The following is a 10708-nucleotide window of genomic DNA, read 5'->3' on the forward strand; positions in this document are numbered from 1 at the left end:
CGAGTGTTTGAGTAATCGCTTACGGCCATACCGCGCTGAGCACGCTCGCTCTCGTCTGATCTCGGAAGCTAAGCAGCGTCGGGCCTGGTTAGTACTTGGATGGGAGACCGCCTGGGAATACCAGGTGCTGTAAGCTTTTTGCTTTTCCCTTCACCCGCGTGAAGGGAGAGCGGTTTTGAGGTTGATGAACGTGTCCGAGTGTTTGAGTAATCGCTTACGGCCATACCACGCTGAGCACGCCCGCTCTCGTCTGATCTCGGAAGCTAAACAGCGTCGGGCCTGGTTAGTACTTGGATGGGAGACCGCCTGGGAATACCAGGTGCTGTAAGCGTTTTGCTTTTCCCTTCACCCGCGTGAAGGGAGAGCGGTTTTGAGGTTGATAAACGTGTCCGAGTGTTTGAGTAATCGCTTACGGCCATACCACGCTGAGCGCGCCCGCTCTCGTCTGATCTCGGAAGCTAAGCAGCGTCAGGCCTGGTTAGTACTTGGATGGGAGACCGCCTGGGAATACCAGGTGCTGTAAGCGTTTTGCTTTTCCCTTCACCCGCGTGCAGGCAGAGCGGTTGAGGTTGATGAACGTGTCCGAGTGCTTGAGTAATCGCTTACGGCCATACCACGCTGAGCACGCCCACAATCTGTGAGTTTGCAACGTGAGAGACTGGCTGCAGTAGAGGGAGATAGGCTCCTTCATTGTTCGTTTAAATTCAAAGGTTTATTTCAGTTATTTAATTTATTGAAGTTGAAGTTTAAGTTTTTTGTAGGTTTTGAGACAGCAAGCCCAGCAGTACTTCTTTGCTGCTGGGCGAGCACATGGATCAAACAAATCCGCGACGGCGTTTGACGCCAGCCGAAGGACTATTAAAAGTGAAGGGACTAAAGGATATGGAAAAAAACAAAGAAATGGACAAGGAAAAGGATTTAAGACCTCGGAATGATAATAAGGATTTGGATAAAGGAACATCGGATGAATTGTTTGACGCAAATAAGACAACAAACGATATGAACAATGAAATTGATGATGGACTGATTGAAGAGGACGGATTTACGGTGGTGGAAAGAGGGAGAAAGAAGGCAAGTCAACGTGTGAGTGACAAAGTAAATGGCAGAGGACCTGTTTTGAATGATAATGAAGATGAACAAAGGGATAATGTGACAGAAGATGCTAACATGAATGCAAAAGCTAAAAGCAACGCTGAGAGGAGTATAAAGGAAGCAAGAGAAAGACACCGAGTGGAATACAAAAGAGAATGGACGGTCATAGTTGAAACAGAGAATATATGTGGACTGAATGTAATGACTTTAATAAAAGCAATTGAATCAGTGGTTGGTCATGGAGCTCTGTTGGCTCTTAAACCGAAACAAGACAAGCAACATGAGGCAACAATGATTTCAGAAAAGGCCTGTGAGGAGTTGGAGGATGGACTGTTGTATGAGGGGGAAAGAGTGGGGGTTAAAAGACTGCATAAATCAGAGGTGCTGGTCTCTTTCCTTCACCTACCCCCAGATGTAACGGACATGGCTATTTTGAACAGACTTGCCAGATGGGGGGTCCTTCCAATTCTGCCAGTCAGGAGGCGCTATTACCCGGGCACAAATGTGGCGGATGGAACGCGCTTTCTAAAAGTGAGGTTCCCAAAGGAGGTAGTATCATTGCCCTACAGCGCAAGATTTGAGACAGAAGACGGCCCCCAGTACTGCAGAGTGATACATGATAGGCAGGTTAAAATATGCCGTTACTGCATGAGTCCAGGACATGTGTTGAGGGACTGCCCTGGCTTTGCATGCAGGGAGTGTTTGCAGCAAGGACACTATGCCCGGGAATGTGATGCTGTAAAGTGTCCGGACTGCAGAAGGGCAATGATTCGATGTGTCTGCGTGTCTTCTGTCAGTAGTGGGGAAGTGGATGAACAAAGGCTGGAAGAAGAGAGCACCGGTCAGCAAGAGATGGAGGAGGAGAGAGAATGTCCTGAGTCCCTTCTGGAGGAAGAGAATAGGAGCGAGTGCGACGCAGACATGGAATTGCCCTGTGGCCAGCCGCTGACAGAACCGGTGTCCTCCCCAGGGAGCACTGACATGGTGGGGGTGGAGGTCGGTAGCGTGGAGCTGGCGGAGGACACCGGTGAACTTGGACTAGTGGAGACTGTGCCTGTGGGGGGATCGGGACAAAAAAGAAAAGAGCCGGACCAGCCAGAAAAAGAGGAGGACATAATACAAAATCATGAAGAAGCAGAGGTGAAGGAACTGAGTGAATGTGTAGAATATGAAGAAGAGATTTTGAAAAACCAACTGAAGAAAAAAAAGAAAAAAAGTTAACGTATGTTAATTTAGAAAGTGCGTTGAAGAAGCAGGAAAGCAGGAGAGGTATGGCAGCAAATTCAAAGTGAGTTTTAAAAATGACAATAGTGATAATGAAAGGGACAAATTATTTATTGGGGGCTGTTTTTATTTATTTATTCTTATTTATTGTTTTAATGGGGTGGGGTTTTACTTCTATCAATTTAAGAGGTGGAGTTAATCCAGAAAAGATAAACAGAATGATAATGGAAACAGAAAAAAGTGATATTGTACTGTTGCAAGAAACAAACTGGACAGATGATATAGGAGAAAGTGTTAAGAGAAGATGGGATGGGGAACTTTTTTATAATAACAGTGTTAACAGGGGAAGAGGAGTTGCATTTATGGTGAAAAGAAATGTGTGTGATAAGATAACTGAAATGTATAACGATAAGGAGGGGAAGGTGTTAATCTCATGTTTTGAAAGAGATAATGAAAAAGTGATAATGTGCAATATCCATGCTCCAAATGAGGACTCAGAGAGAGTTAATTTTTTTAAACATCTGGGGTTTTTAATGGAGAAATGGGCTGATATGTTTGTTATGGGGGATTTTAATACTGTTTTAGGACAAGAAGATGTTGGAGACTGTATGGTTTTTGGTGCTGATAGAGGGAGAACTGAGCTAAAAGATGTAATGGGAAAATATGATTTAATTGATGCATGGAGAGAAAGAAATATGGGTAAAAGAGACTACAGCAGAATACAAGTAGTTAAAGACACAGTGAAACAAAGCAGAATTGATTTTATTTTGATGAAAAAACAAGTGTTAACATATGTTAAAAGACTATACTACAAAAGGTGTAGTTTTAGTGACCATAATTATGTGATTTTACAAATGGATTTTAATGAAATAGAAAGGGGACCTGGGTTATGGCACTTAAATACTGAAGTATTAAAGGATCATTTTTATAGAATGGAGATGGAAAGTTTAATATTAGGCAGTCTTGGTGAAATTAATTTATACAATAATTGTGTAGGAGTATGGTGGGACAATTTGAAATATGAAATTAAAAAATATACAATAACTTATTGTAAAAAGATGAGAAAAGAAAAAAACAAGTATGAAAAGACAATTAGAAAGAAATTGGAAGATGAGTTGGCAAAGGCAGATGCTGGAAAAGAGAATGTTAATAACATATAAGAGTTAGAGGAGAACTTAAGGAAAATAGAAGAAAATAAATGTAAAGGAGCTATGATCAGAAGTAGAGGGAACTATATGGTTGAGGGGGAAAGGTGCACAAGATTCTTCTTTGATCTAGAAAAAAGCAGACAAAAAGCAGAAGAAATTAGAAGCATTAAAAATGAGGAGGGAGGTGTTTTACATAATAAGGAAGATATTTTAAATAAGGTATTTCTTTTTTATAATAAATTATTTGCTAAAGAAGGTACAGAGGAAGGAGCTAAAGCTTATTTATTAAACCATATTGAGAAGAGAGTGAGTAAAGAGGACAGAGAAATGTGCAATAATGACATCACAAATGAGGAAATTGAATGTGCTTTGGGGGGTATGAAAAATGGCAAGAGCCCTGGCCTTGATGGCTTACCGTGTGAATTTTATAAGGCTTTTAAAACAGTCTTAATCCCTGTTTTAAATATTATTTATCAAGAAGTATGGTCAAAGAGGATTTTAAGTCCGTCAATGACGAAGGGGGTTATTAAAATAATTTATAAGAGAAAAGGTGATAGGGAGAAACTGGAAAATTTTAGACCTATCAGTCTTTTAAACTGCGACTATAAGATTTTAGCAAAGGTATTGGCAAATAGACTGAAGCAGGTTTTGCCCACAGTCATTCAGACCAACCAAGCATATGCTGTACTGGGTAGGGACATCTCAGACACAATTAATAGCATAAGAGATAAGGTATGGTACATGGATAAAGAAAATAAGAAGGGTTTCATTGTAAATATAGATTTGGAAAAGGCGTTTGACAGGGTGGAACATGATTTTCTTTTTGGTGTTTTAAACAAGTTTAATTTTGGAAACAATTTTTTTGGTTGTCTGAGGTGTCTCTACTCAGATGCCAAGAGTTGTGTTAAGGTAAATGGCTTTTTAACTGATTTTATCTATTTAACTAGATCGATCAGGCAGGGATGTCCACTGTCTGCATTACTTTACACTCTGGTTGCTGAGCCTCTTGGCTTAGCAATTAATGCGGACAGTGGAATCAAAGGTGTCCCAGTTGGACATTTTAGTGGTTTTAATTCTGAGACGAAAATCTACCAGTATGCCGATGACACAACTCTTGTGCTAAAAGATGAAAAAAGTATAGACATTAGCATGAACATTTTAGACATTTATTGTAAAGGTTCTGGGGCCAGAATGAATGTGGGCAAAACCGAGTTCATGAGGTTAGGTGGAGGAGGAGCTTTGTCAAGGGCGCTACCCTTCAAGGAAGTTAAACATTTCATGAAAATTCTGGGGGTTAGAGTAGGGCCTGATGAGATTTTGACAACTAAGGAAATGTGGGAGGAGACAATAGGCAAAGCAAAACAAAGATTGGCATTTTGGGGGAGGAGTCTCACGCTCAGGGGCAAAATTTTAGTGTTGAATTCACTGTTTTTGTCTAAAATATGGTACGTCCTTGGTTCAGTCTGTATGCCAATACCTGTCGCAAATGTTTTTAAACGTTTAGTGATGGATTTTATCTGGCACGGTAAGCCATCTAAGATAAAATATGACACTCTGATCGGGGCAGTGGAGGAGGGAGGCCTGGGATTGCTGGACCCCATCCTAAGGCTGAGGGCCCTAAGAGTGAAAATGGTAAAGAGCTTTCTAGGTGATGAAAATAAAGAATGGAAATCAACAATGAAATATTTTTTAAATAAAGTTTGTGGTAAGGGGTCTTCAGCCTTATGGATGGGGTTGAAGGACAACAACATGACTGTTGGCATCCCAGAGTTTTATAGGGACGTTTTAAGGGCGTGGGTAAAATTTAGGGAGAGTTTAAAAATAACTCCAATTGGGAGGGAAACGATTTTAAATCAACCACTGTTTTTAAATCCAAATTTAAATATTGGATGGGGATTTTATTGGAAGATTTGGTATGAAGCTGGTTTTAAAACGATCAGAGATCTCTTTTATGAGATAAGGCCAGGGCTCTTGCCATTCCAAGCTTTTGTGGATGATTTGAAACAAATAAAGGAGGACTATGAGGAAGATAAAATTAAAAAAGATCTAGGAAAAATCATAAGTGCAATACCAAAAGAATGGATAGAACAAATAGAAATGAATGAGGAAAAACAGGAAGAGAAATTTGAAATTGTTTTTAAAGAAGGTAACGGTGTGTTTGAGCTTTGTGTTTTAAAACAGTTTTATTTATTTTTTAGAAGCCTTGCTTTTGTGGAGCCAGTTTCAAATTCATATTGGGGAAGAGTGCTTGAAAACATAACAAAGGAAGATATATGGCGAAACATGAGACAAGGTTTAAAATGTCCAATTTTAGAAAACTTTGAATTTATGCTGGGCCACAATTGTGTTTTAATGAAATGAGATTATTTAAGATGGGATTTGTGAACAGTGATTTATGTAAAATATGTGGAAAAGAAAAAGAAGGGGTTGAAGTGTTTTGTGAGAAAACTGAAAGAAATAGTGATTGGTTTTAATGAAGAAACAGAATATGTAAATAATAACTGGGAAAAACGGGTTTTTGAAACATATAAGAAAAACAGACAAGCAATCCAGGTGACGTTGGCAGTTGCAAGGCATACAGTGTGGGTAAGGAGAGCTATGGTGAGACAAAAGGGGGCTGAAATTGATATATGCATCCTCTTCAAAGCTAAATTGTTGAGATTATTGGAAACGCTGTACGTCTACTTCAGTGAAAAGGGGGATTTGGAAGTATTTAATAAAATATTTGTTTATACTAATCCTTTTATTCAAGTGACATGGGAAGGTATAGAGCTACATTTACCAACTTGTTCTTAAATCATGTTGATGGTATGTTTATTCTGTTTTTATGAAGCTTGCATATTTACGGGTTTATTTATTTATTGCTTTTATTTATTTGTTGAAAGCATAAAGTCCAACATTTCTGTAAGATTTTGCACATGTTTTTTATGGCCTTCTGGAAGTGTTACATATGTGTGCCCTTGCGTATTTTGCACACTTGCAATTTTTGCACAACTGCATTTTTTCACAGATGTTGTCTATAGATAATTTTGTTGTATTTTATGTATGGGTCTAATTTATGCTTAAGCACATGCACTTTGGACTGTATGCTCTTCTGCACTTTTTGCATATGTGGAAAAGAATTGATATGGATTTATGGACATTTTGTTGGAAGTGAAATAGAAGTCGATCACTAAGTGATTTCTGGTGAAATGTAATATTTTGAATGTTGTATCAATAAAAGAGACAAAAAAAACTCTCGTCTGATCTCGGAAGCTAAGCAGCGTCGGGCCTGGTTAGTACTTGGATGGGAGACCGCCTGGGAATACCAGGTGCTGTAAGCGTTTTGCTTTTCCCTTCACCCGCGTGCAGGCAGAGCGGTTGAGGTTGATGAACGTGTCCGAGTGCTTGAGTAATCGCTTACGGTCATACCACGCTGAGCACGCCCGCTCTCGTCTGATCTCGGAAGCTAAGCAGCGTCGGGCCTGGTTAGTACTTGGATGGGAGACCGCCTGGGAATACCAGGTGCTGTAAGCGTTTTGCTTTTCCCTTCACCCGCGTGCAGGCAGAGCGGTTGAGGTTGATGAACGTGTCCGAGTGCTTGAGTAATCGCTTACGGCCATACCACGCTGAGCACGCCCGCTCTCGTCTGATCTCGGAAGCTAAGCAGCGTCGGGCCTGGTTAGTACTTGGATGGGAGACCGCCTAGGAATACCAGGTGCTGTAAGCGTTTTGCTTTTCCCTTCACCCGCGTGCAGGCAGAGCGGTTGAGGTTGATGAACGTGTCCGAGTGCTTGAGTAATCGCTTACGGCCATACCACGCTGAGCACGCCCGCTCTCGTCTGATCTTGGAAGCTAAGCAGCGTCGGGCCTGGTTAGTACTTGGATGGGAGACCGCCTGGGAATACCAGGTGCTTTTTGCTTTTCCCTTCACCCGCGTGCAGGCAGAGCGGTTGAGGTTGATGAACGTGTCCGAGTGCTTGAGTAATCGCTTACGGCCATACCACGCTGAGCACGCCCGCTCTCGTCTGATCTCGGAAGCTAAGCAGCGTCGGGCCTGGTTAGTACTTGGATGGGAGACCGCCTGGGAATACCAGGTGCTGTAAGCGTTTTGCTTTTCCATTCACCTGCGTGCAGGCAGAGCGGTTTAGGTTGAGGAATTTGTCCGAGTGTTTGAGTAATCGCTTACGGCCATACCACGCTGAGCACGCCTGCTTTCGTCTGATCTCGGAAGCTAAGCAGCGTCGGGCCTGGTTAGTACTTGGATGGAAGACCGCCTGGGAATACCAGGTGCTGTAAGTGTTTTGCTTTTCCATTCACCCGCGTGCAGGCAGAGCGGTTGAGGTTGATGAACGTGTCCGAGTGTTTGAGTACTCGCTTACGGCCATACCACGCTGAGCACGCCCGCTTTCGTCTGATCTCGGAAGCTAAGCAGCGTCGGGCCTGGTTAGTACTTGGATGGAAGACCGCCTGGGAATACCAGGTGCTGTAAGCGTTTTGCTTTTCCATTCACCTGCGTGCAGGCAGAGCGGTTGAGCTTGGAGATGGTGATGATTCAGTGGGTGGACTTGGAGAGGGAACCGGAGATAGGGACTTTTAATAGGAATGAACAGGTGAGGACCCCGGGTGCGGAGAGCCAGTGGCACAGAGGTAGAAGCAACGGAGGAAGAGGCAGTACAGTAAAAACCCTCCCCATCTCAGTCTTTTTTTTTTAAATGGCGTCCATAAACTCGAAAGACCTGACTTTAAAAATTCCGACTAACAAAAAAAGTGTGTTCAAATACAGGAAATGCATTAATGAGTTGTTAGAACTGCTTACTATGGTTGAGCAGAAGAAGGAAAATTTGCCTCTTGTATTATAAAGCTAAGACATTTGCTTCACTGCATGAAGTTGTTGAACATTCCAAGGGCAAGCAAAGTACTACTATCAAAGTGGACAGGAGCATTCTACAAAGGCTCATAACAGCTTATAGAGCGGGGCGCAAGATCAACCTGGAAAACATCCTCCAGCATGAACTCATGTCCATTCCACTGTCTTTGACAACAACTAATGGCTGTCTCCATTCCACCAACAAATCTATGATGGTCAACATTCTGACAACACAAGTCCAAACCTCCGCAGATGTCACCCTGGCTTAACCCAGCTGCTTGCTCATTAATGGCCAAGCACTTGTGATGCCACTTGGAAAATCACCTGACCTAACAACTTTTGGTGAATATGCCCGCATGTTTTCAAACACAGTTTGCAAGATAGGAGTAACGTTTCAGAGAGTTGATGTAGTCTTTGACAGGTACCAAAAACAATCAATTAAAAGCAGGTACAAGGATTAAGAGAAAACAGCACCACCAACCCATATGCTGTAAAAGTGAAAATGAATCAGTGGCTTTACCAAAAGATTGGTACAACTTTATGGCACTTGAGGACAAGGCGGATCTGGCTCTTTTCATCTCAAACCATCTCATCAAACACAGCCCAAAAGAACCTGTGATTGTAGTGTCTGATGGGTTTACAGAGGCAACCACTGTTATGTCATCAGATCCCACGCTCACAATCTCCTCTCTACAGGCTGACCATGAGGAAGCTGACACGTCTGATTTAACACTGTATGCATGCTCACATGGAAACAATTGTCGTGTCAGCACGAGATACACATGTGTTTCTTCTGCTTCTGGCACACTATGAGAAAATGCAATGTAAATATCTCTACATGAAGGCTGGCACATCAAAGGCCCCTAAGTATTTGCCTGTGTATGAGATTCACAAGTTGCTGTCTCCTGATCAGTTACAAACATTACTTGCTTTCCATGCTGTCACTGGTTGTGATAGTGTGTCTCAGTTCAGTGGCCACAGCAAGAAAACAGCCTGGCAGGTGTTTCTCAGTCATCATACTGATCTTCTTGGTCTTGGGAAGGGCCCTATAACAGAAGATATACTGAGGTCAACTGAGGCGTTAATCTGTAAGATCTACGGTGTGCCTGAGGTAGACACTTGTTATAAAGCGAGAGTCAAGTTATTCTGTATTGGTCATTCACAGGAGACTATACACCAACTTCGGATGCAGCAAAATTCCATATCATGCAGGCTCATTACCAAGCCATGGTATGGAATCAGGCTGACATGTCACACCCTGATCTCCCTCCAGCTCCTGAAATGGGATGGATAAATGTGAATGATCAGTTGGTGCCACAGCTACTATCTCTTCCAACAATTCCAAAAGCTTGTAAGGAGATCACCTCCTGTGGTTGCTTCAAGGGATGTCTAAGCCAGCGCTGCAGTTGCAGGAAAAGTGGCATGTTATGCATGGAGTCATGCAGCTGCAGCAGCACCTGTCAGAACACTGCTGGAGAGGAGGAGGATGAGGATGATTAGGATAGCCTAAGTGTGTAGCCTACCTCTTCATACCAAGAAGTTTAAAGAATTGAGTAGAATATAATGGATTAATTACTAAATAAATAGGTAAATATGCATTATTAAATAAATAGTTACAATACAGATAAATAGATAAATACAGATAAATAATATAAATAGATAGTTAAAATATGGTAATCAACCTTGCTTCTAAACATGTTTCAAGTAAATTCTTTAGAAAGCCATCAACCTGTTTCATGGTCCTCTTTTTTCATGAATTATTCATTATCCGAGACAACAATTTTAACCATGTACATTCATTTCAAGCATTTTCTCTAGTCTTGATGTTAAATCTGAGCATGGCATTGAATTCCCTATATGTGAAAACCTATACAAGCACATTACATTCAGGTTTTTACCTTGTACAGTCCAAAAGATAAGTGATTAATTAGATTTTGACCTGGTGGCGGCCATATTGGATTTCTCCATTTTGAGGCCTTATGGGACATTTTTGAGCCTGGCATACAGAAGATTTGAATTCAGCACCCTTCAAAACCCCTAAAAATATTGTATGCCAAAAATTAACATGATTTGCCTTCAGTGTTAATTTCTTTTAAAAATTGATCTAGACTATAATTGCAAGGGAGGCCACTGTGGTTGGAGAATATGATAGTGACAGTAGTCGGTACATTTTTCTTCAGTCACATGTGTATATATAAGTATATATACTCCTTTGATCCCGTGAGGGAAATTTGGTCTCTGCATTTAACCCAATCAGTGAATTAGTGAAACACACACAGCACACAGTGTACAGACAGTGAGGTGAAGCACACACTAATCCCGGCGCAGTGAGCTGCCTGCATCAACAGCGGCGCTCGGGGAGCAGTGAGGGGTTAGGTGCCTTGCTCAAGGGCAC

At 41.8% G+C, this 10708-nt stretch overlaps 7 non-coding genes and 2 pseudogenes across 7 annotated transcripts; all 9 read left to right on the plus strand.

The window, feature by feature from the left end:
* Positions 1-17: 17 nt before the first annotated feature.
* On the plus strand, positions 18-136 carry LOC143115579 (5S ribosomal RNA). The gene has a single exon (XR_012985197.1). It is a non-coding gene; the product is annotated as a 5S ribosomal RNA (ribosomal RNA).
* Positions 137-212: 76 nt separating this feature from the next.
* LOC143115581 (5S ribosomal RNA) lies at positions 213-331 on the plus strand. Its single transcript, XR_012985199.1, has one exon. It is a non-coding gene; the product is annotated as a 5S ribosomal RNA (ribosomal RNA).
* A 76-nt stretch (positions 332-407) lies between these two features.
* Positions 408-526, plus strand: LOC143115599 (5S ribosomal RNA). Its single transcript, XR_012985217.1, has one exon. It is a non-coding gene; the product is annotated as a 5S ribosomal RNA (ribosomal RNA).
* A 6335-nt stretch (positions 527-6861) lies between these two features.
* LOC143115580 (5S ribosomal RNA) lies at positions 6862-6980 on the plus strand. The gene has a single exon (XR_012985198.1). It is a non-coding gene; the product is annotated as a 5S ribosomal RNA (ribosomal RNA).
* Positions 6981-7054: 74 nt separating this feature from the next.
* LOC143115587 (5S ribosomal RNA) lies at positions 7055-7173 on the plus strand. The gene has a single exon (XR_012985205.1). It is a non-coding gene; the product is annotated as a 5S ribosomal RNA (ribosomal RNA).
* Positions 7174-7247: 74 nt separating this feature from the next.
* Positions 7248-7366, plus strand: LOC143115647 (5S ribosomal RNA; annotated as a pseudogene).
* Positions 7367-7433: 67 nt separating this feature from the next.
* Positions 7434-7552, plus strand: LOC143115570 (5S ribosomal RNA). Its single transcript, XR_012985188.1, has one exon. It is a non-coding gene; the product is annotated as a 5S ribosomal RNA (ribosomal RNA).
* Positions 7553-7626: 74 nt separating this feature from the next.
* LOC143115644 (5S ribosomal RNA) lies at positions 7627-7745 on the plus strand (annotated as a pseudogene).
* A 74-nt stretch (positions 7746-7819) lies between these two features.
* Positions 7820-7938, plus strand: LOC143115623 (5S ribosomal RNA). Its single transcript, XR_012985238.1, has one exon. It is a non-coding gene; the product is annotated as a 5S ribosomal RNA (ribosomal RNA).
* Positions 7939-10708: the final 2770 nt, after the last annotated feature.

This window comes from Alosa pseudoharengus, unplaced genomic scaffold (assembly GCF_046254945.1).
Source record: "Alosa pseudoharengus isolate Yale_2024_CS ecotype anadromous, Long Island Sound unplaced genomic scaffold, YU_APseudo_1.1 YU_APseudo_1.1_scf_9, whole genome shotgun sequence".
NCBI classification, from domain to species: Eukaryota; Metazoa; Chordata; class Actinopteri; order Clupeiformes; family Clupeidae; genus Alosa; species Alosa pseudoharengus.